A 21,977-nucleotide genomic window follows, 5' to 3' on the forward strand; every position below is an offset into this window, starting at 1 on the left:
GAGGTGGTTGTCCTTCTGGAAGGTTTCCTTCTCGCCACAGAGGAATGCTGTAGCTCTGACAGAGTGACCACCGGGTCCTTAGTCACCTTCCTGACTAGACTTCCCATCCAACCTGATGCAGCTTGAGGTGCTGCAAAGAGGAATGGGCGAAAGTGCCCAAAGATAGGTGTGCCAAGCTTGTGGCATCTTATTCAAAAAGACGAGAGGCTGCCAAAGGTGCATCAACAAAGTAGTGAGCAAAAGCTGTGAATAATTAGGAGGAAACTCGTTTCAGCCGCTTGTCCTTTGTAACAGTGTTAAAGTTGTTTATACGGCCACCCTCAGTGTGACCTGTATGGCTGTTGACCAAGTATGCCTTGCATTCACTTGTGTGTGTGAAAATTCATAGATATTATGTGATTGGGTCCGGCACGCAAAGGTTTATTGGCGCTCTGTACTTCTCCCTACGTCCGTGTACCACTTCGTACAGCCGTGTTTTAAAAAGTCATAAATTTTACTTTTTGAAACTGATACCGATAATTTCCGATATTACATTTTAAAGCATTTATCAGCCGATAATATCGGCAGGCCGATATTATCGGACATCTCTAACGTCAATGGTTAATTTGGTCTCATACAAATAACGGCAGTAATATAGTTTATCAGCAATAATTTGTAAGTCAATATATCGTCAAGCAAAATGTGTTATCAGCCCAGGCCTAATCAGAAGTATTTGTGTATTCAAATAAGCGATCATGTAATAACAGAGAGGCCAAAATGACCGCGTTTCCTCCATCGGGGGGGGGGCTCTTGCTTATAGATAGGGTGGACCCCGACTTAAACAAGTTGAAAAACTTATTCGGGTGTTACCATTTAGTGGTCAATTGTACGGAATATGTACTGTACTGTGCAATCTACTAATAAAAGTTTCAATCAATCAATCAATGATTGTGAGAAGTTCTGTCATTTGAGAGGAATTAAGAGTGAAGCCACATTGAGGAGCCAGATGAGGCGGCTCGGGTATCTGGTCAGGATGTCCCTTAGATGCCCCCCGAGGGAGGTATCGAGGGCACCGGTAAGAAGCCGTGGGTTTCACAACCATCTCTTTGAATACAAAATACTTCTGACCGCTAAGTTGCTGCAAAAACATGAACTTTTATGTACAGCAAGTGATGAAAAGTCCATTGTTCTTGGCTTAAATGGCAATGCGAGTGTGAGCGGCTGCAAGGCGCCCACTAGTGGTGAGTATAAGGAAAGGCAAGGGTGAGTTACAGACAAATCCTTTTACACGGTCAAATCGTACAAGGCAGAAGTGCAAGAATCACATGTAAAAAAAAAAGAAAGAAAAAAGACAGCCAACAGAGGAAGTTCCTGCTTCACACACTTTTTTTTTTTTTTAACACATGCGCCGATCGAAATACAGACATATATTTTTTTTACACACAGACAAATCATAATACCGACAGAAATATATATATATATATATATATATATATATATATATATATATATATACACTACCGTTCAAAAGTTTGGGGTCACCCAAACAATTTTGTGGAATAGCCTTCATTTCTAAGAACAAGAATAGACTGTCGAGTTTTAGATGAAAGTTCTCTTTTTCTGGCCATTTCGAGCGTTTAATTGACCCCACAAATGTGACGCTCCAGAAACTCAATCTGCTCAAAGGAAGGTCAGTTTTGTAGCTTCTGTAACGAGCTAAACGGTTTTCAGATGTGTGAACATGATTGCACAAGGGTTTTCTAATCATCAATTAGCCTCCTGAGCCAATGAGCAAACACATTGTACCATTAGAACACTGGAGTGATAGTTGCTGGAAATGGGCCTCTATACACCTATGTAGATATTGCACCAAAAAACAGACATTTGCAGCTAGAATAGTCATTTACCACATTAGCAATGTATAGAGTGTATTTCTTTAAAGTTAAGACTAGTTTGAAGTTATCTTCATTGAAAAATACAGTGCTTTTCCTTCAAAAATAAGGACATTTCAATGTGACCCCAAACTTTTGAACGGTAGTGTGTGTTATGCCATCGTTTACAAATTTGGTAAATAAATAACCAAAAAATTTATATTTTGTTGTTTTCTTACTGTACCGAAAACGAACCGAACCGCGACCTCTAAACCGAGGCACGTTCCGAACCGAAATTTTTGTGTACCGTTACACCCCTAATATTTCCACAAAGTCCCATTACAATGTGTCGCGCTTATAATTTCCCATGTTTATTCGTGGCAAGCCGACAAATAAAGGAGCATGTGAAACACTGCTCTGTAAAAGGATGAATAGTGACACCACAAACTGGGAGAGAATTCAATGTGAGTAAGGCGCGAGGAGAAATAGGAGGAGACGGCGGAGTCGTATCTTAGCCGAAGAAAGTGTCTGCCAGTCCCGTTTAAGAGCTAAGAGGTTTAGCATGGCAACCTGCTTTCTCGGCTGCAACAGGCCTGATCAGATTAATATTACCCCCCTGCTTCAGTAAAGGCTGCCTGCGCGCTGTTGCGCAAAACACAACTCTGCGGTTTTTAATTAAAGCCCAGCGCCATAGAAAACAGCGCTGGAAAAAGTACTAGATTGGTGTTTGTTGTAGGTTCACCCTCCGGTGCACTTTGAACCCTCCCGGGTTTTCTGTGCAAAGAGCTGCATGACGACCGGATGACAGATGACGGTTAAGTCGCGCTCGGTCGCCATAGAAACCGCCGTGGTTTCGGAGTTGTGTGAAACCCCGACATCACAAGAGGGAAGAGGAGCGCCCGTCTCGTGCTCCAGTGGCTCACTTCCTCTACTTGACCCACACTAAAGTGCGAACAGGAAGCTCTGCACTAGAGCACACAGCCTTTCTTCAAACAGGATATCATGATTAAGTCGTCATCTGAGGACTAACACGGCATTAAACCTTGTCATGGCTGAAAGAACAAATACTACTTTTATGTCAGGGTACAAGTAAAACATCATGAATCTTGCACAATTACGTACATGGTTTAATTTTTAGTTACCGCATTTTCCGGACAATTGAGCAAAGAAGTGTGTAACTTTTAGAAGGAAAATATATTTTTCCATATATTAGTCACACCGGACTATAAATCGCAGATACATACGTTGTCAAATTAGTTATTTACATCTTTGTAAATGCTTATTTACATACTTTAATTGTTTCCAAAAGGTATCTGTAACACGGCAGTAAAACGGCTGATCAAACAAAACAGAAGTCGTCATCATGGACCCACTCGCTGCGGAAGCTAGCTCTCCAACCAATAGCTTTACTCTGACACCTTGGTGAAATAACAAAACTAAAACAACACACAAAAAATGCCATTGTAAGTTAATCATGCTAACAAAGACACTCGTAAACATCTTAGCATGATAGCTAGTGCAGTGGTCCCCAGAAAAAAACTTTTTTTTTTAAATGATTATTTTTTTAATTGTCCTTTCTAGCCCATCCATCAATCCATTTTCTACCGCTTGTTACTCTCGGCGTCTCCTAGCCGCTCAGGCAAATCATACTGTCTAAAAATGCATTTTCCCATCGATAACGTGACGTCATCACGTGCACGCTCTTTCAGTCCATGAGTGCACGAGGGGGAAAAAATGGCGAAATCGTTGGGGAAACGTAAAATATATAACATATGACTTTTTTGTTCAGTGTAAGGAAAAGGCAGTTTGTCTAATCTGCAATGAGACGGATTATATATATATACATATACACATATACATATATACATGCACATATATATATACACACACATATACGTATATATACACATATATATATATATATATTAAGGCTGCAACAACTAATCGATTAAAATCGATTATAAAAATAGTTGACGATTAATTTAGTCATCGATTTGTTGGATCTATGCTATGCGCATGCGCAGAGGCTCTTTATTTTATTTTTTATTTTTTTATTTTTTTATAAACCTTTATTTATAAACTGCAACATTTACAAACAGCTGAGAAACAATAATCAAAATAAGTATGGTGCCAGTATGCTGGGTTTTTTTTCAATAAAATACTGGAAAGGATAGAAATGTAGTTTGTCTCTTTTATCCGATTATTAATCGATTAATCGAAGTAATAATCGACAGATTAATCGATTATCAAATTAGTTGCAGCCCTAATATATATATACACATATATACATATATATATATACACACATATATATACATACACACACATATATATATATATATATATATATATATATATATATATATATATATATATATATATATATATATATATATATATATATATATATATATATATATATATATATATATATATATATATATATATATATATGTCTTAATTAGATTATCCAAAAAATAGTGCTCGATACCGTGGTAGAGCGTAATATGTATGTGTGGGGAAAAAAAATCACAAGACTATTTCATGATGAAATAGTCTTGTGATTTTTTTTTTCCCACACATACATATATATATATATATATATATATATACACACATATACATATATACACATATATATACACACACACACACATATACACATATATGTATATATATATACATACACACACACATGTATATATATACATGTATATATATATATACACATACATATATACATATATACATATATATATATATATATATACATATATATATATATATATATATATATATATATATATATATATATATATATATATATATATATATATATATATATATATATATATATATATATATATATATACATACATACATACATACATACATACATACATACATACATACATACATACATACATACATACATATATATATATATATATACACATACATACTTTTTTTTTTTTTCATACATATACATACACATACACACACACATATACATAGATATATGTATAGCCCGGCCCCTGGCCAAATTGTTTTTAACCCAATGCGGCCCCCGGGTCAGAAAGTGTGGGGACCCCTGAGCTAGTGCTAACGACGCTAGCTTCATTACATTACGATAGCACGTACAAATATGCATGAAAACTCTCCTACGGACATCGCACATGGGACGGTTCCGTAAAAATTGTTTTAGTTCTATTGTAAAACCTACAAACGTTGCTTGGAGTGAAGAATGAAGAATCCGTTCGAGTAGAAACGCTATGGTCAGCTACAAGACGGAATCAAACTTCTACTTCCGGTTAAAAGCTTAGTCTAAACAGACAAACAATGCAGCACCTGCAGTGAGTATACTGGTCCAAAAGATGGTGCCATAGCACAAAAAATAACACTTATTCAATGTATTTGCCTGTTTTGTTTTTTTAACTGTTTGCATTAAGCACCTGGGGATAGGTTGATTGGCAACAGTAAATTAGCCCTAGTGTGTGAATGTTGTCTATCTGTGATGAGGTGGCGACTTGTCCAGGGTGTAGCCCGCCTTCCGCCCGAATGCAGCCGAGGTAGGCTCCAGCACCCTCCGCGACCCCGAAAGGGACAAGCGGTAGAAAATGGATGGATGGATCATTGCCGTCAGCGAACAAATTAGCCGCACCGCTTTATGAGCCGCAGGCTTCAAAGCGTAGAAAACAAAAGAGCACAGCCTACCAAGTCAAATGACTTGTGTTGAACATACCTGGCCAATAAAGCACTTTCTGATATTGATCAAGAAAGGCCAACCGGTTCAACTCCAGGCCTTCACGTAACAACCCAAAAGGGTTGCTCCATGGTAAAAAAAAGTGTCAGCGTGGAAACACGCGCCAGCAACAATGCATCAGGTCACGTAAGCGGAGACAATTTGCAACTTGTGCGTTTGCAACACGTGCTGTTATGAAACCCGCAAACAGTGTTATCAGCGAGGAGCGCGTTGCTAGGCGACACAGTCAGACTTTATCCTGTGGAGCTGTGTGTGTGTTGCAACTTCACAAACTGAAAAGTTGTCACACGAGCGAGGCACGGACGAGACCTTACCCACGGGTTTAGTGACGACGGCGGACTCCTTCACGCGCACGCCCGCCTCCGTCCTAAGTCCATTAGAGAGAGCAGAGCAGGTGTGTCAACACCAACCACAGGTATCCTCGGCAGTGGCCGGGGCATGTGAGCTCTCGCCGAGGCTAAATATGGCTTTGTGCGAACACGGGCTGGAGGCTGATCAAAGCTCTGATGTCATTGGGGAAGGCTGGGTGGGGAGGGGGCGGAGCCTGCGGGTCAGGTGTCTGCCGGGAAGGCAAACAGCCTAAGTCCAATGTGTGGCTTCAAGTGTGCTTGTAGATATGCAAGCTAGAACAGGAACATGGTGCACCGCCTCCGTGCAGATAATAATCCTAAAGAGAAGTACAAACGATAACAATATAGACGAGGAGTAGCTATACCGCAGTTTCAAGAGGCCAAGGGCTCAGGGGCCGGACATCGAAATGTGGATGTTTAAACAGAAAGTGCCTCCGCGGGTTATATTTCTTTGAGACTGCCTTTACTTAATTGCTAAGTAAACACGTCGGCTTTCAAACTGCACTGTCAATAAAGCCATCATTCTGCCCTCGCTACTTGTTTCCAGCGTGTGCAGCTAGTTAACATAATCGTTTTGCGTCGTTTAAGTTCGTAAGACTACAAATGTGAGCATAAAACGAACGTCCATTGTGTATTTAACATTGATCAAATAAAAGGTTTAGTGCACACACTTTTTCTGGGCAAGCTACTGGACAATTGATCAAGTCCAGGGGATCTACCTCATTCATATATATATATATATATATAATTTATATTTATTTATTTATTAAAGAGACGTTTTTGTTAACATGTTAAAGGTGTTTAGTGATAATACAAGTAGGGATGATGTTTGATAAGAAATGATCGAGTTTGAGCCCATTATCGAATCCTCTTATCGAACCGATTCCTTATCGATTCTCTTATCGAATCCAGATAGGTTGTTGTATATGGAAAAAAACACAATATTTGGTTTAACAAAAGCTCACTTTTATTTTAAAGGAAAAAAATAAAAAAAAATAAAAAATATTGACTGTTACCCCCCTAAAAAAAAATAAAAAAATATTGACTGTCAGTTACCCAAAGTATATTAAGTGGGATTTTTCAGAAAAACAAATATATACAGTAACACAAAAGCAACCTGTCTCTGTGATCACTATAGGTGTATAAATAATAATATAGTGTTAAATCAAATCAGTCCCTTGTTCACGAAACTGAAAATAATATAGCTCTCCAAAAAGTGCACTTCTGCTGCTATTGGAACATACTAACTACACACACAGGCAGACAGCTAACAAACAATCCAAGACGTCTAATAAAGTTCCAAAGCAGATTAATCCATTTAGGCTCTTTATTGTTGTTGATCTTGCTTTGTCTTTTCCTATCTTTACTTTTGTCTTGCACTGGACTGTTATTTTTATTTTTTTTAAACTGAAATACACACAATGACAAATGTATAAGCTATGTGATTCAATTAACATACTGACATTTAATACACAATATGTAAATATTAGCTTCACACAAATATACAGTACTATCATCAAACAAATACTTCTGAGTGTTGAAACTATTTCGATGGTGGAAACACACGACTGGCAGCCATTTTAAGTCCTCAAAACATCCATTGAAACAGTGCACAAAAATCGTTTTTCAATAAACATCTTACTATCAAATTGAACCACTTTCCACCTTAATATTGAGTTACATAAACCAGTTAAACAATTTACTTACTGACTTATCTTTTCCAAGGCTTGTAAGAGCTAACACAACTTGTCTACTTCTCAATTGTCTCATGAACTGAACAGACGTCGCCAACCCGGAAGTGCCCAAACTATTGACGCGTAGTATTTTCATATCGCCACAAGGTGTCAGTAAGAGTCTACAATCAAATGGGCAGAACATTGCCGTCCCAAAGGGCATTTCCTGTGTGAAGGGATTAGAGTCCATGGAATCGGTTCTTTTCTTATTGAACAACCGGGAGAACCGGTTTTGAATATCATCGCTAAATACAAGCATGTTTAACACATATAGATTCCTTTCTTCCATGAAGACAAGAATATACAGTCGTGGTCAAACGTTTACATACACTTGTAAAGAACATAAAATCATGGCTGTCTTGAGTTTCCACTAATTTCTACAACTCTTATTTTTTTGTGATAGAGTGATTGGAGCACATACAAAAAAAACAGTCATGAAATGTGGTCCTTTTATGAATTTATTATGGGTCTACTGAGCATGTGAGCAAATCTGCTGGGTCAAAAGTATACATACAGCAATGTTAATATTTGGTTACATGTCCCTTGGCAAGTTTCACTGCAATAAGGCGCTTTTGGGAGCCATCCACAAGCTTCTGCTTGAATTTTGGACCTCTCCTCTTGACATCACATGGACAAAGATAAGACCTTCTGGAAGAAAGTTCTGTGGTCAGATGAAACAAAAACTGAGCTGTTTGGCCACAATACCCAGCAATATGTTTGGAGGAGAAAAGGAGAGGCCTTTAATCCCAGAAAAACCATCCCTACTGTCAAGCATGGTGGTGGTAGTATTATGCTCTGGGCCTGTTTTGCTGCCAATGGAACTGGTGCTTTACAGAGAGTAAACGGGACAATGAAAAAGGAGGATTACCTCCAAATTCTTCAGGACAACCTAAAATCATCAGCCTGGAGGTTGGGTCTTGGGCGCAGTTGGGTGTTCCAACAGGACAATGACCCCAAACACACGTCAAAAGTGGTAAAGGAATGGCTAGAATTAAGGTTTTAGAATGGCCTTTCCAAAGTCCTGACTTAAATGTGTGGACAATGCTGAAGAAACAAGTCCATGTCAGAAAACCAACACATTTAGCTGAACTGCACCAATTTTGTCAAGAGGAGTGGTCCAAAATTCAAGCAGAAGCTTGTGGATGGCTCCCAAAAGTGCCTTATTGCAGTGAAACTTGCCAAGGGACATGTAAGCAAATATTAACATTGCTGTATGTATACTTTTGACCCAGCACATTTGCTCACATGTTCAGTAGACCCATAATAAATTCATCAAAGAACCAAACTTCATGAATGTTTTTTGTGACAAACAAGTACCGTATTTTTCGGAGTATAAGTCGCTCCGGAGTATAAGTCGCACCGGCCGAAAATGCATAATAAAGAAGGGAAAAAACATACATAAGTCGCATTTTTGGGGGACATTTATTTGATAAAAGCCAACACCAAGAATAGACATTTGAAAGGCAATTTAAAATAAATAAAGAATAGTGAACAACAGGCTGAATAAGTGTACGTTATATGAGGCATAAATAACCAACTGAGAACGTGTCTGGTATGTTAACGTAACATATTATGGTAAGAGTCATTCAAATAACTATAACATATAGAACATGCTATACGTTTACCAAACAATCTGTCACTCCTAATCGCTAAATCCCATGAAGTCTTATACGTCTAGTCTCTTACGTGAATGAGCTAAATAATATTACTTGATATTTTATGGTAACGTGTTAATAATTTCACACATAAGTCGCTCCTGAGTATAAGTCGCACCCCCGGCCAAACTACGAAAAAAACTGCGACTTATAGTCCGAAAAATACGGTATGTGCTCCAATCACTCTATCACAAAAAAATAAGAGTTGTAGAAATGATTGGAAACTCAAGACGGCCATGACATTATGTTCTTTACAAGTATATGTAAACTTTTGACCACGACTGTAAGTTGGTGTATTACCTGATTCTGATGACTTGCATTGATTGGAATCAGACAGTAGCGATGATAACGTCCACATTTTTTGAATGGAGGAGAAAAAAAGTCCTCCTTTCTGTCCACTACCACATGAAAGTGGTTGGTTTTTGCCGTCTTATTTGTCCAGGTTCCATACTCGTTTTTACACACTTTACAAGAAATACAATGGGGGCAAACTCCGTAGCGTGCTAGCTTTCTAAAACTCTTATTTTGTCAGCGCAGGCAGGATGAAGCAGGGCTTTTACTGTGAAGACAGGAACTGTGCAGTCGGTCTTTAGAGTTTTGACGGCTGGTACGGCGCGAGAGTCTGTTGAAATAAAAAGTGCTTCTCGCCTTCCTGTCGGTCATTTTTTCTCAATAACGAGCTCACAAAAGCCAGCATCATCTCACAAGACCCTCTGGTGCTAAGAATGTCAACCAAGTGACGAAAGTGACATCTTGTGAAGATTGATGGTCGCTAATTTTTAGGTCTTTTTTTTTTTAATGCCTGGCTGGCGATCGACTGACACACCCTCCACCATCGACCGGTAGCTCGCGATCGACATAATGTGCACCCCTGGTTTAGTGTTAATATATTCACACAATAAACTACAAATGTTTACACTAGGGCTGCAACAACTAATCGATTAAATCGATTAAAATCGATTACAAAAATAGTTGGCGATTAATTTAGTCATCGAGCCTCTGCGCGCATGCCTAGAGGCTTTTTTTTTTTTAATTTAATATTTATTTATTTTTTTAAATTTTATTTTATTTTTTTAATAAACAATTATTTATAAACTGCAACATTTACAAACAGCTGAGAAACAATAATCAAAATAAGTATGGTGCCAGTATGCTGTTTTTTTTTCCATAAAATACTGGAAAGGATAGAAATGTAGTTCGTCTCTTTTATCCGATTAATAATCGATTAATCGAAGTAATAATCGACAGATTAATCGATTATGAAATTAATCGTTAGTTGCAGCCCTAGTTTACACGTACAAAAATTACACAACATTCACACACCAAACTTTGTATGTGACTGTGGAGGGGGGCGTGGCTTGCGGGCTTTTCCGCGGAACGGGGTGTGACAGGACCAGCCTCGAAGACAGCGACAGGTGAGTGGATGGCCCAGGTGGGCCTTGTTATCTAATCACCTGTCGCCTTTATTAGCAGCAGCCGGGATGAGACACGTAGTGGGAGTTGGAGTGGGAGCCAGAGAGAGAGAGAGAGAGAGAGACATGAACAAAAAGAAAGACATTTTGCTGGAAAGCAAAAGCCCCTCCACATTTATGAAAATAAAACAGTGTTGTACCCTGAAATCCGGGCTCTCGTGGCAGTGTGTGGTGGTCCGAGGAACCCACTAGAGGGCAACCTCTACAGTGACTTATCAATATTAGCGTTGTCGCCCTCTACTGGTCAAATTTAGTATGTCGAGTATGTTCACTATTTTATTTAAGGACAAACTTGCAATAAGAAACATATGTTTATGTACCATAAGATTTTTTGTTAAAATAAAGCCAATAACATCATTTTTTGTGGTCCCCTTTATTTAGAAAAGTACGGAAAAGTACCGAAACTTTTTACAGCTTGTCCCTCATAACAATAGAATGATAAATGACACAATATGTTATTGCGTATGTCAGCAGACTAATTAGGAGTCTTTGTTTGTTTACTTACTACTAAAAGACAAGTTGTCTAGTATGTTCACTATTTTATTTAAGGACAAACTTGCAATAATAAACATATGTTTTTAATGTACCCTAAGATTTTTTGTTAAAATAAAGCCAATAATGATATTTTTTGTGGTGCCCTTTATTTAGAAAAGTACCGAAACTTTTTACAGCTTGTCCCTCATAACAATAGAATGATAAATGACACATTATGTTACTGCATATGTCAACAGACTAATTAGGAGTCTTTGTTTGTTTACTTACTACTAAAAGACAAGTTGTCTAGCATGTTTGCTATTTTATTTAAGGACAAACTTGCAACAACAAACATATGTTTAAAGGCCTACTGAAATGAAATTTTTTTATTTAAACGGGGATAGCAGATCTATTTTATGTGTCATACTTGATCATTTCGCGATATTGCCATATTTTTGCTGAAAGGATTTAGTATAGAACAACGACGATAAAGATCGCAACTTTTGGTATCTGATAAAAAAAGGCTTGCCCCTACCGGAAGTAGCGTGACGTAGTCAGTTGAACATATACGCAAAGTTCCCTATTGTTTACAATGATGGCCGCATGAAGTGAGAGAGATTCGGACCGAGAAAGCGACAATTTCCCCATTAATTTGAGCGAGGATGAAATATTTTTAAATGAGGAAAGTGCAAGTGAAGGACTAGTGGGGAGTGGAAGATGCTGTGAGAGCCGGGGGTGACCTGATATTCAGCTGGGAATGACTACAACAGTAAATAAACACAAGACATATATATACTCTATTAGCCACAACACAACCAGGCTTATATTTAATATGCCACAAATGAATCCCGCATAAAAACACCTAGGTGTTTGTTATGCTAGCTCCTAGCTACTAGCTCGAGCTAGTTATAGCTCGAGCGGGTAATATGGACGGGATCCTGTATATATAACCCGCCAATACAATTCAAACACCTGCACAACACACACACTCACTCAGCCCAAAGAACCGTTCACCTAACCCAAGGTTCATAAAGCTTATATATTTAATCAAAGTTACGTACATGACACGCACGTACTGGCAAGCAATCAAATGTTTGGAAGCGCGCGGGTGGGACCTGATATTCAGCTGGAAATGACTACAACAGTAAATAAACACAAGACATATATATACTCTATTAGCCACAACACAACCAGGCTTATATTTAATATGCCACAAATTAATCCCGCATAAAAACACCTAGGTGTTTGTTATGCTAGCTCCTAGCTCCTAGCTACTAGCTACTAGCTACTAGCTCGAGCTAGTTATAGCAAGCGATCAAATGTTTGGAAGCGCAGCTGTGTACTCACGTTATCGCAACTGTGTATCCAAATCAAAGTCATCCTGGTAAGAGTCTCTGTTGTCCGAGTTCTTCCATCTTGACTGCATCTTTCGGGAATGTATACAAAGAAGCGCCGGCTGTGTACGTGTTGTTGCTGACTTCCCTCGCAAAATAGACACTTCGCACCGACAACTTTCTTCTTTGCTTGCTCAGCTTCTTTCTCCATAATGCAATGAACAAATTGCAACAGATTCACCAACACAGATGTCCAGAATACTGTGGAATAATGAGATGAAAACAGAGCTATTTCGTATTGACTTCAATGGTGTCCGAATACTTCCGTTTCAATGATTGATGTCACGCGCATACGTCAACCCTCAGAGGCGTTTCGAACCGGAAGTTTAGCGGGAAATTTAAAATTGCACTTTATAAGTTAACCCGGCCGTATTGGCATGTGTTGCAATGTTAAGATTTCATCATTGATATATAAACTATCAGACTGCGTGGTCAGTAGTAGTGGCTTTCAGTAGGCCTTTAATGTACCCTAAGATTTTTTGCTAAAATAAAGCCAATAATGACATTTTTTGTGGTCCCATTTATTTCGAAAAGTACGGAAAGTACAGAAAAGTACGGAAAAGTACTGAAACTTTTTACAGCTTGTCCCTCATAACAATAGAATGAAAAAATGACACAATATGTTACTGCATATGTCAGCAGACTAAATAGGAGTCTTTGCTTGTTTACTTACTACAAAAAGACAAGTTGTCTAGCATGTTTACTATTTTATTTAAGGACAAACTTGCAATAACAAACACATGTTTAATGTACCCTAAGATTTTTTGTTAAAATAAAGCCAATAATGACATTTTTTGTGGTCCCCTTTATTTAGAAAAGTACGGAAAAGTACCGAAATGTACCGAAACTTTTTACAGCGTGTCCCTCATAACAATATAATGATAAATGACACAATATGTTACTGCATACGTCAGCAGACTAATTAGGAGTCTTTGTTTGTTTACTTACTACTAAAAGACAAGTTGTCTAGTATGTTCACTATTTTATTTAAGGACAAACTTGCAGTAATAAACATATGTTTTTAATGTACCCTAAGATTTTTTGTTAAAATAAAGCCAATAATGGTATTTTTTGTGGTGCCCTTTATTTAGAAAAGTACCGAAACTTTTTACAGCTTGTCCCTCATAACAATAGAATGAAAAAATGACACAATATGTTACTGCATATGTCAGCAGACTAAATAGGAGTCTTTGCTTGTTTACTTACTACTAAAAGAAAAGTTGTCTAGCATGTTTACTATTTTATTTAAGGACAAACTTGCAATAACAAACATATGCTTAATGTACCCTAAGATTGTTTGTTAAAATAAAGCCAAAAATGACATTTTTTGTGGTCCCCTTTATTTAGAAAAGTACCGAAAAATACGGAAAAGTACGGAAAAGTACCGAAACGTTTTACAGCTTGTCCCTCATAACAATAGAATGATAAATGACACAATATGTTACTGCATATGTCAACAGGCTAATTAGGAGTCTTTGTTTGTTTACTTACTACTAAAAGACAAGTTGTCTAGCATGTTCACTATTTTATTTAACAAACTTGCAATAATAAACATATGTTTAATGTAACATAAGATTTTTTGCTAAAATAAAGGCAATAATGACATTTTTTGTGGTCCCATTTATTTAGAAAAGTACGGAAAGTACGGAAAAGTACCGAAACTTTTTACAGCTCGTCCCTCATAACAATAGAATGATAAATGACACATTATGTTACTGCATATGTCAACAGACTAATTAGGAGTCTTTGTTTGTTTACTTACTACTTAAAGACAAGTTGTCTAGTATGTTCGCTATTTTATCTAAGGACAAACTTGCAATAAGAAACATATGTTTAATATACCCTAAGATTTTTTGTTAAAATAAAGTCAAAAATGACATTTTTTTTGTGGTCCCCTTTATTTAGAAAAGTACGGAAAAGTACCGAAGCTTTTTACAGCTTGTCCCTCATAACAATAGAATGAAAAAATGACACAATATGTTACTGCATATGTCAGCAGACTAAATAGGAGTCTTTGTTTGTTTACTTACTACTAAAAGAAAAGTTGTCTAGCATGTTTACTATTTTATTTAAGGACAAACTTGCAATAATAAACATATGTTTAATGTACCCTAAGATTTTTTGTTAAAATAAAGCCAATAATGACATTTTTTGTGGTCCCCTTTATTTAGAAAAGTACCGAAAAATACGGAAAAGTACGGAAAAGTACTGAAACTTTTTACAGCTTGTCCCTCATAACAATAGAATGATAAATGACACAATATGTTACTGCATATGTCAACAGACTAAATAGGAGTCTTTGTTTGTTTACTTACTACTAAAAGACAAGTTGTCTAGCATGTTTACTATTTTATCTAAGGACAAACTTGCAATAAGAAACATATGTTTAATGTACCCTAAGATTTTTTGTTAAAATAAAGCCAAAAATGACATTTTTTGTGGTCCCCTTTATTTAGAAAAGTACCAAAAAATACCAAAATACTTTTGGTACCGGTACCAAAATATTGGTATCGGGACAACACTAGTTCAAAGTGTAAGAAAAAAGTCCAGGATTTAGGGTAAATCATCTGAACTGTACTGCTTGTGGAACTTGGAGAAAAGCCATGGCTTCATTGACGCATCACCTGACCTTCAAAAAAAGTCAATATTTTGGATTTAGGTCTGCGCACTTTGTTCCCAGGCAGAGACTCTGTGGACATCCTTCAAAGATGGCGGCCACATTCCACTCCTAACTGGGCTCTCTCTTAACTGTTCGACATCGCGCGACTAGAACCTGCGAGGCTCTAATGCTCCCATTCTATCGCAAATAGGACGTAATTACAAGGCTGACACGGCGCCGCTCCTCCATCATGGTTAAATTAGGGGGTTGGCGAGGACGAGAAATTGGTCGGGTTGCGCGCGGAGCCGCCGGAATTCTGGCGGTAATTTACAGGAGTCGGAAGGCGAGGCCCCAACGCTCCCCTTTTCACTCATGAAAATACACTTTTGTGTCTCGCAGGACACACACAGCGACTAATAAGGACAATTGTGTCCGTCTTCTGAATATGAAGATGGGCTTCAAAAGTGTGTGTGTGTGTGTGTGTGTGTGTGTGTGTGTGTGTGTGTGTGTGTGTGTGTGTGTGTGTGTGTGTGTGTGTGTGTGTGTGTGTGTGTGTGTGTGTGTGTGTGTGTGTGTGTGTGTGTGTGTGTGTGTCAGGTCAAGGGAGGGCAAATGAATTAGTCCAATGATGTTTCCTCTTTCACGTGTGCACATCCTCTTACTGCAACAACTCTAATGGCAACTGAAGCAGCATTTTTTAAGTGTTTTTTTCCCCCAGACATTTAGAATTAGTGAACGGTTCTTAGTAATCGATCTAACTCGGGGGTCTGCAACTGTAGTGCCGCCCTAGTGGCTCCCTGGAGCTTTTAAAAAAATGTATGAAAATAGAAAAAGATGGGGGGAAGAAATACTTTTTTTGGTTTTAATAGGGTTTCTGTACGAGGACAACATGACACAAACCTCCCTAATTGTTAGAAATCCCACTGTTTGTATCAAACATGATTCTCTGATGAGAGTATTTGGCGAGCACCGTTTTGTCCTACTATATTTGGCGGTCCTTGAACTTCAACGTAATTTGTTTACATGTATAACTTTCTTCAACGATGCCAGAGGAAGACATATCTTATGCAACTTATTCTTTGTCTCATTTTGTCCACCAAACTTTTTATGCTGTGCGTGAATGCACAAAGGTGAACTTTGTTGATGTTACTGACTTGTGTGGAGTGCTTATCAAGCATATTTGGTAGGGGTATGGGAAAAAATCGATTCGAATCGTGATTCTCGTGATTATTTATTTATTTTATTTTTTTTTTATAAACCAATCCAACAAAACAATACACAGCAATACCATAACAATGCAATCCAATTCCAAAAGCAAACCCGACCCAGCAACACTCAGAACTGCAATAAACAGAGCAATTGAGAGGAGACACAAACACGACACAGAGCAAACCAAAAGTAGTGGAACAAAAATGACAACAGTATCAATATTAGTTACAATTTCAACATAGCAGTGATTAAAAATCCCTCATTGACATTATCATTAGACATTTATAAAAAAATTTTAAAAAAGAACAATAGTGTCGCAGTGGCTTACACTTGCATCGCATCTCATAAGCTTGACAACACACTGTGTCCAATATTTTCACAAAGATAAAATAAGTTATATTTTTGGTTCACTTAATAGTTAAAACAAATTTACATTATTGCAATCAGTTGCTAAAACATTGTCCTTTACAATTATGAAAGCTTTTTACCAAAATCTACTACTCTGCTTGCATGTCAGCAGACTGGGGTAGATCCTGCTGAAATCTATGTATTGAATGAATAGACAATCCTTTTGAATCGGTAAAAAATCGTTTTTGAATTGAGAATCGTGTTGAATTGAAAAAAAAAATCGATTTTGAATCGAATCGTGACCCGAAGAATCGATATTGAATCGAATCGTGGGACACCCAAAGATTCACAGCCCTAATATTTGGTCAGTGCATGACTGTAAGCTAATCGATGCTAACAAGCTATTTAGGCTAGCTGTATGTACGTATTGCATCATTACGCCTCATTTGTAGGTATATTTGAGCTCATTTACAGGCCTACTGAAAGCCACTACTACCGACCACGCAGTCTGATAGTTTATACATCAATGATGAAATCTTAACATTGCAACACATGCCAATACGGCCGGGTTAACTTATAAAGTGCAATTTTAAATTTCCCGCGAAACTTCCGGTTGAAAACGTCTATGTATGATGACGTATGCGCGTGACGTCAATGGTTGAAACAGAAGTATTCGGACACATTGTATCACGATACAAAAAGCTCTGTTTTCATCGCAAAATTCCACAGTATTCTGGACATCTGTGTTGGTGAATCTTTTGCAATTTGTTTAATGAACAATGAAGACTGCAAAGAAGAAAGCTGTAGGTGGGATCGGCGTATTAGCGGCTGGCTGCAGCAACACAACCAGGAGGACTTTGACTTGGATAGCAGACGCGCTATTCGACGCTAGCCGCCGACCGCATCGATGATCGGGTGAAGTCCTTCGTCGCTCCGTCGATCGCTGGAACGCAGGTGAGCACGGGTGTTGATGAGCAGATGAGGGCTGGCTGGCGTAGGTGGATAGCTAATGTTTTCAGCATAGCTCTGTGAGGTCCCGTAGCCAAGTTAGCTTCAATGGCGTCGTTAGCAACAGCATTGTTAAGCTTCGCCAGCCTGGAAAGCATTAACCGTGTAGTTACATGTCCATGGTTTAATAGCATTGTTGATTTTCTGTCTATCCTTCCAGTCAGGGGTTTATTTCTTTTGTTTCTATCTGCAGTTAAGCCCGATGCTATCACGTTAGCTCCGTAGCTAAAGTGCTTCGCCGATGTATTGTCGTGGAGATAAAAGTCACTGTGAATGTCCATTTAGCATTCTCGACTCTCATTTTCAAGAGGATATAGTATCCGAGGTGGTTTAAAATACAAATCCGTGATCCACAATAGAAAAAGGAGAAAGTGTGGAATCCAATGAGCCAGCTTGTACCTAAGTTACGGTCAGAGCGAAAAAAGACACGTCCTGCACCGCACTCTAGTCCTTCACTCTCACGTTCCTCATCCACGAATCTTTCATCCTCGCTCAAATTAATGGGGTAATCGTCGCTTTCTCGGTCCGAATCTCTCTCGCTGCTGGTGTAAACAATGGGGAAATGTGAGGAGCATTTCAACCTCAGACGTCACGCTACTTCCGGTACAGGCAAGGCTTTTTTTTATCAGCGACCAAAAGTTGCGAACGTTATCGTCGATGTTCTCTACTAAATCCTTTCAGCAAAAATATGGCAATATCGCGAAATGTTTAAGTATGACACATAGAATGGATCTGCTATCCCCGTTTAAATTTAAAAAATTCATTTCAGTAGGCCTTTAATTCCCTATGTCTTCTGTGTATTTAATTTATGTCTGCATTTCTCATGACACGTTATCTGTATGTAATATTGCCTGCATTTCTGATAGTGGTTTGTGTGCCGTTATAGACCACAGCAAACGTTACCCAGCTTGCAAAGATTGTAATAAATCAATTCGAAGAAGACATTCCGCCATTTCCTTTAACTTGGACACACACATCTATACCTAAGCCAGTCATTTAGAGGAGTTATCTCACCCACTGACAAGCTTGTGTTTTACTAATGTTTTCCAATGTTGTAAAAAGGGGTAGAATAAATATTACATTTCAACATTTCTGACTACGAAGATTTGTGTCAGCCTGCGAAACATAGTCATTTTGATAGTAGGCTAATATAGCTAATTAGACACTTATATCATGTGTGGACTTCATCATATCAATTACAGAAGGCTTTTAATATTTTGCGGCTCCAGACAGATTTTTTTTTTTTAATTTTTGGCCCAAAATGGCTCTTTGAACATATTGGGTTGCCGACCCCTGATCCAACTGATTCATTTGATCGGGAAAAAAGCTTTGATTTATATTCTGTTGCATCGACTAATTGATTTCAGTGTAACGAGCGAAAACGGACCAAGTCCGGATTGCATGGAGTGCCCGGAACTTTGAATATGTTTGCGTACAACGCCACATTATTTACGTGGCCCGTCTCGTCATTTTATAAGGTCCGCTATTACAATTGATTGGCCCGCCATGTCATTTTATGCGGTGCAGCAACATCATTTTATGTGCCACATCATTTCATTTGGTTCTGCCGTGTCATTTTATATGCCACGTAGCTTCATGTGGTTCCGCCACTTCAATTAAGTTGCCCGCCACTACATTTGATTTGGTCCTCCAAATAATGAATATCATTTTCAGTGTTTCCCATAAACTGCCAAGATACCTGTGGCGGTAGGGGCGTGGCTATGGGCGTGGTCACCATGACATCATCGAGTAATTTGCATAATTTACTACAATGATATGATTTTCTCTAAAAAGGCTAAAAAAATGTATACTTACTAATTAATAATAACAGTTTTGTTTTAAACGTCCATCCATCCATCCATTTTACAATATAATTACAACACTTTATGTACATATTTATATACAGATTTGAACAATAAGTTATTCACTGAAATATATTTATCAATTGTGGTTCTTACAAAAAATATATCTTATAAAATATAAAAGCTAAAATGTCTCTTAAATCACTGCCCCTTTAATTAGTGCATACTAAATAATTTAACTTTAGCCTACTACTACAACAACCATATTTTTTTACCAGCAACATAAAGTGAAACAGAGGCAGAGGTCTCCTGCCACAGTCAGTAACAAATAAACAGAAAACAGTAGTGGTCAAATACAAATAAGGCAACAAGAGAAGTATCCTACACTTCTCTTTTGTAAAGTAAATCTGAACAGCCTATATGGGCATCTACATCAACTATATGATTTGCCTGAAAGGCTGGACAGGACAAAAAATAAATAAATAAATTAAAAAAAATAAAAAATATATTTTTTATTTGTGGCGGACGTAATTCTTTCGTGGCGGGCAGCCACAAATAAATGAATGTGTGGGAAACACTGATTGTATAAGGTCTGCAACCTCATTTAACCCTTGTGTAATGTTCATATTGTTGTTACTCAGCCAGCGTTTGTGGGTCTGATGGACCAGTTGCATTTTGTGGCTTTTAATGCCTCACAATCAAACACTTTTATGTTAAAATACTGAACAAATGTTCACCTTATCCCAATAAACATCTGTTCAGTATTTTAATTATTATATCTGCCAGTTTCTGCATCCCACAGGGATTCTTCTTTTGTGTTTCTGCACAAGCGGTTCCCACACAAGGTTGCAACATTGCTTGTCAACACTGTCTGCTCTCATTTTCTCGCACATTTGACCCTCTGATGTTCTGTATACCTACACTCTGTCCTCCTCCTGTCTAGGCCTGCTGTGTGTGTGTGTGTGTGTGTGTGTGTGTGTGTGTGTGTGTGTGTGTGTGTGTGTGTGTGTGTGTGTGTGTGTTACACAGAACATCAATTTCCACACACACATCTTATATGTAACAGAAATGTGTAGGGGGGGGGGTGTAAATATGTATTCTGATATATGTTCTTCGCAGAAAATGAGCCAAAGTCAGTGAGTCTCAGTTTGAAAGATTACTTAATTGTATCATTTTTCTTTTAATAAAAAATGAAAATGGGTCCCACAGACCTGAACACCACACAAGGGCTTGCCACATTATTTTATGTGGTCCCGCTAAGTCCTTTTATGTGCCACATCATTTTGTCATGCTCTTATAGTTGATGACAATAAGCGTTCTATTCCCTTTCATGTGATTAAGCCATATTGCCCCTATGCATATGACTTAATGTGGCCTGCCACATCATTTATGCGGTCCGCCATTTTATTTTGAGTGGCCCACCACATCTTTGTATGTGGTCCATCACGTCATTTCAAGTGGCCCACCACGGCATTTGTGGCTGGAAATAAAAAAAAGCAGTTACTACGAGTTAATGTAGTGTACTTTTTTGTTTGTGTAGACTTCATTAAGGCTATAACAGCTCAGTGAATAGCAACGTTGAGCCAGTTTATTAGGCACAGCGGCCATTGGTTTATAACTGTGCACCTGTTTAGCTGTGCTGGAGGGGGTTCCTAATATTATGTCCCCCGGTCCCTAAACATGAATTGACTCTCAGTGTAGTTCCTATCAGCTTTATCGCTTAATCAACGCCTTTCTTTTCGTTATAATTCACCCCGCAGCACGGAACTGAGATGAATGTTCAGCTTGTAAAAGATAATGAACTACAAAAAAAATAAGTTAGTAACATGGCACCGGAAGGGAACTAGCTTAAAAAACACAACAGCAGCTAATAGTTGAGTGAGTTTACAGAGTTTGCGCTTCTCACCTGGAACAAGAAGACACTTAGGCGTATTTGGGCTGCATGTTAATCCTGTTGAATTAAACCTTTTGTTCCTGAAAGTTGTCCATTAAACAGATAGCGGGACAAAAAAAGTGTCGACCGCACTTTTCCACGCAGTTGTTAGCGTCTCCCGGGACAACTTGAGGGGCGGAGCCAGCACGAGGCTAACACCGGAAGACATGTTTTTCTCTTCTTTTTTTTATTTAATAAACGCATAACTAATTATAATCCGCTTTTCTGATGTTAGCCAACAAATTTTGAAGCGTGTGAAAAAAGTTTTCCGTTCATTTTGGAGCATCGAGTGTCTTGAACCCATCGCATTTGGTGAGGGATTTTCACAATAAAACGAGCGCCGCATCCGGTGATGGATTTTCACGGTTTAAAGTCAACATTTCTAAT

General features: G+C 38.1%; 1 protein-coding gene across 4 annotated transcripts in view; it reads right to left on the reverse strand.

The window, feature by feature from the left end:
• LOC133665454 (A-kinase anchor protein 13-like) overlaps window positions 1-21,720 on the reverse strand; it is a 364,315-nt gene extending 342,595 nt beyond the window's left edge. For 3 of the 4 annotated variants that reach the window (XM_062070780.1, XM_062070772.1, XM_062070757.1), the window contains exon 1: window positions 21,564-21,720. The gene's annotated coding sequence lies outside the window, so the exon portion shown is untranslated. Of the gene's footprint in view, window positions 1-5,927; window positions 6,080-21,563 lie in introns of those variants that run through there. The other variant, XM_062070764.1, reaches the window with a different exon arrangement.
• Between the last annotated feature and the right edge of the window lie 257 nt (window positions 21,721-21,977).

Source organism: Entelurus aequoreus, linkage group LG02 (genome assembly GCF_033978785.1).
Source record: "Entelurus aequoreus isolate RoL-2023_Sb linkage group LG02, RoL_Eaeq_v1.1, whole genome shotgun sequence".
NCBI lineage: Eukaryota > Metazoa > Chordata > Actinopteri > Syngnathiformes > Syngnathidae > Entelurus > Entelurus aequoreus.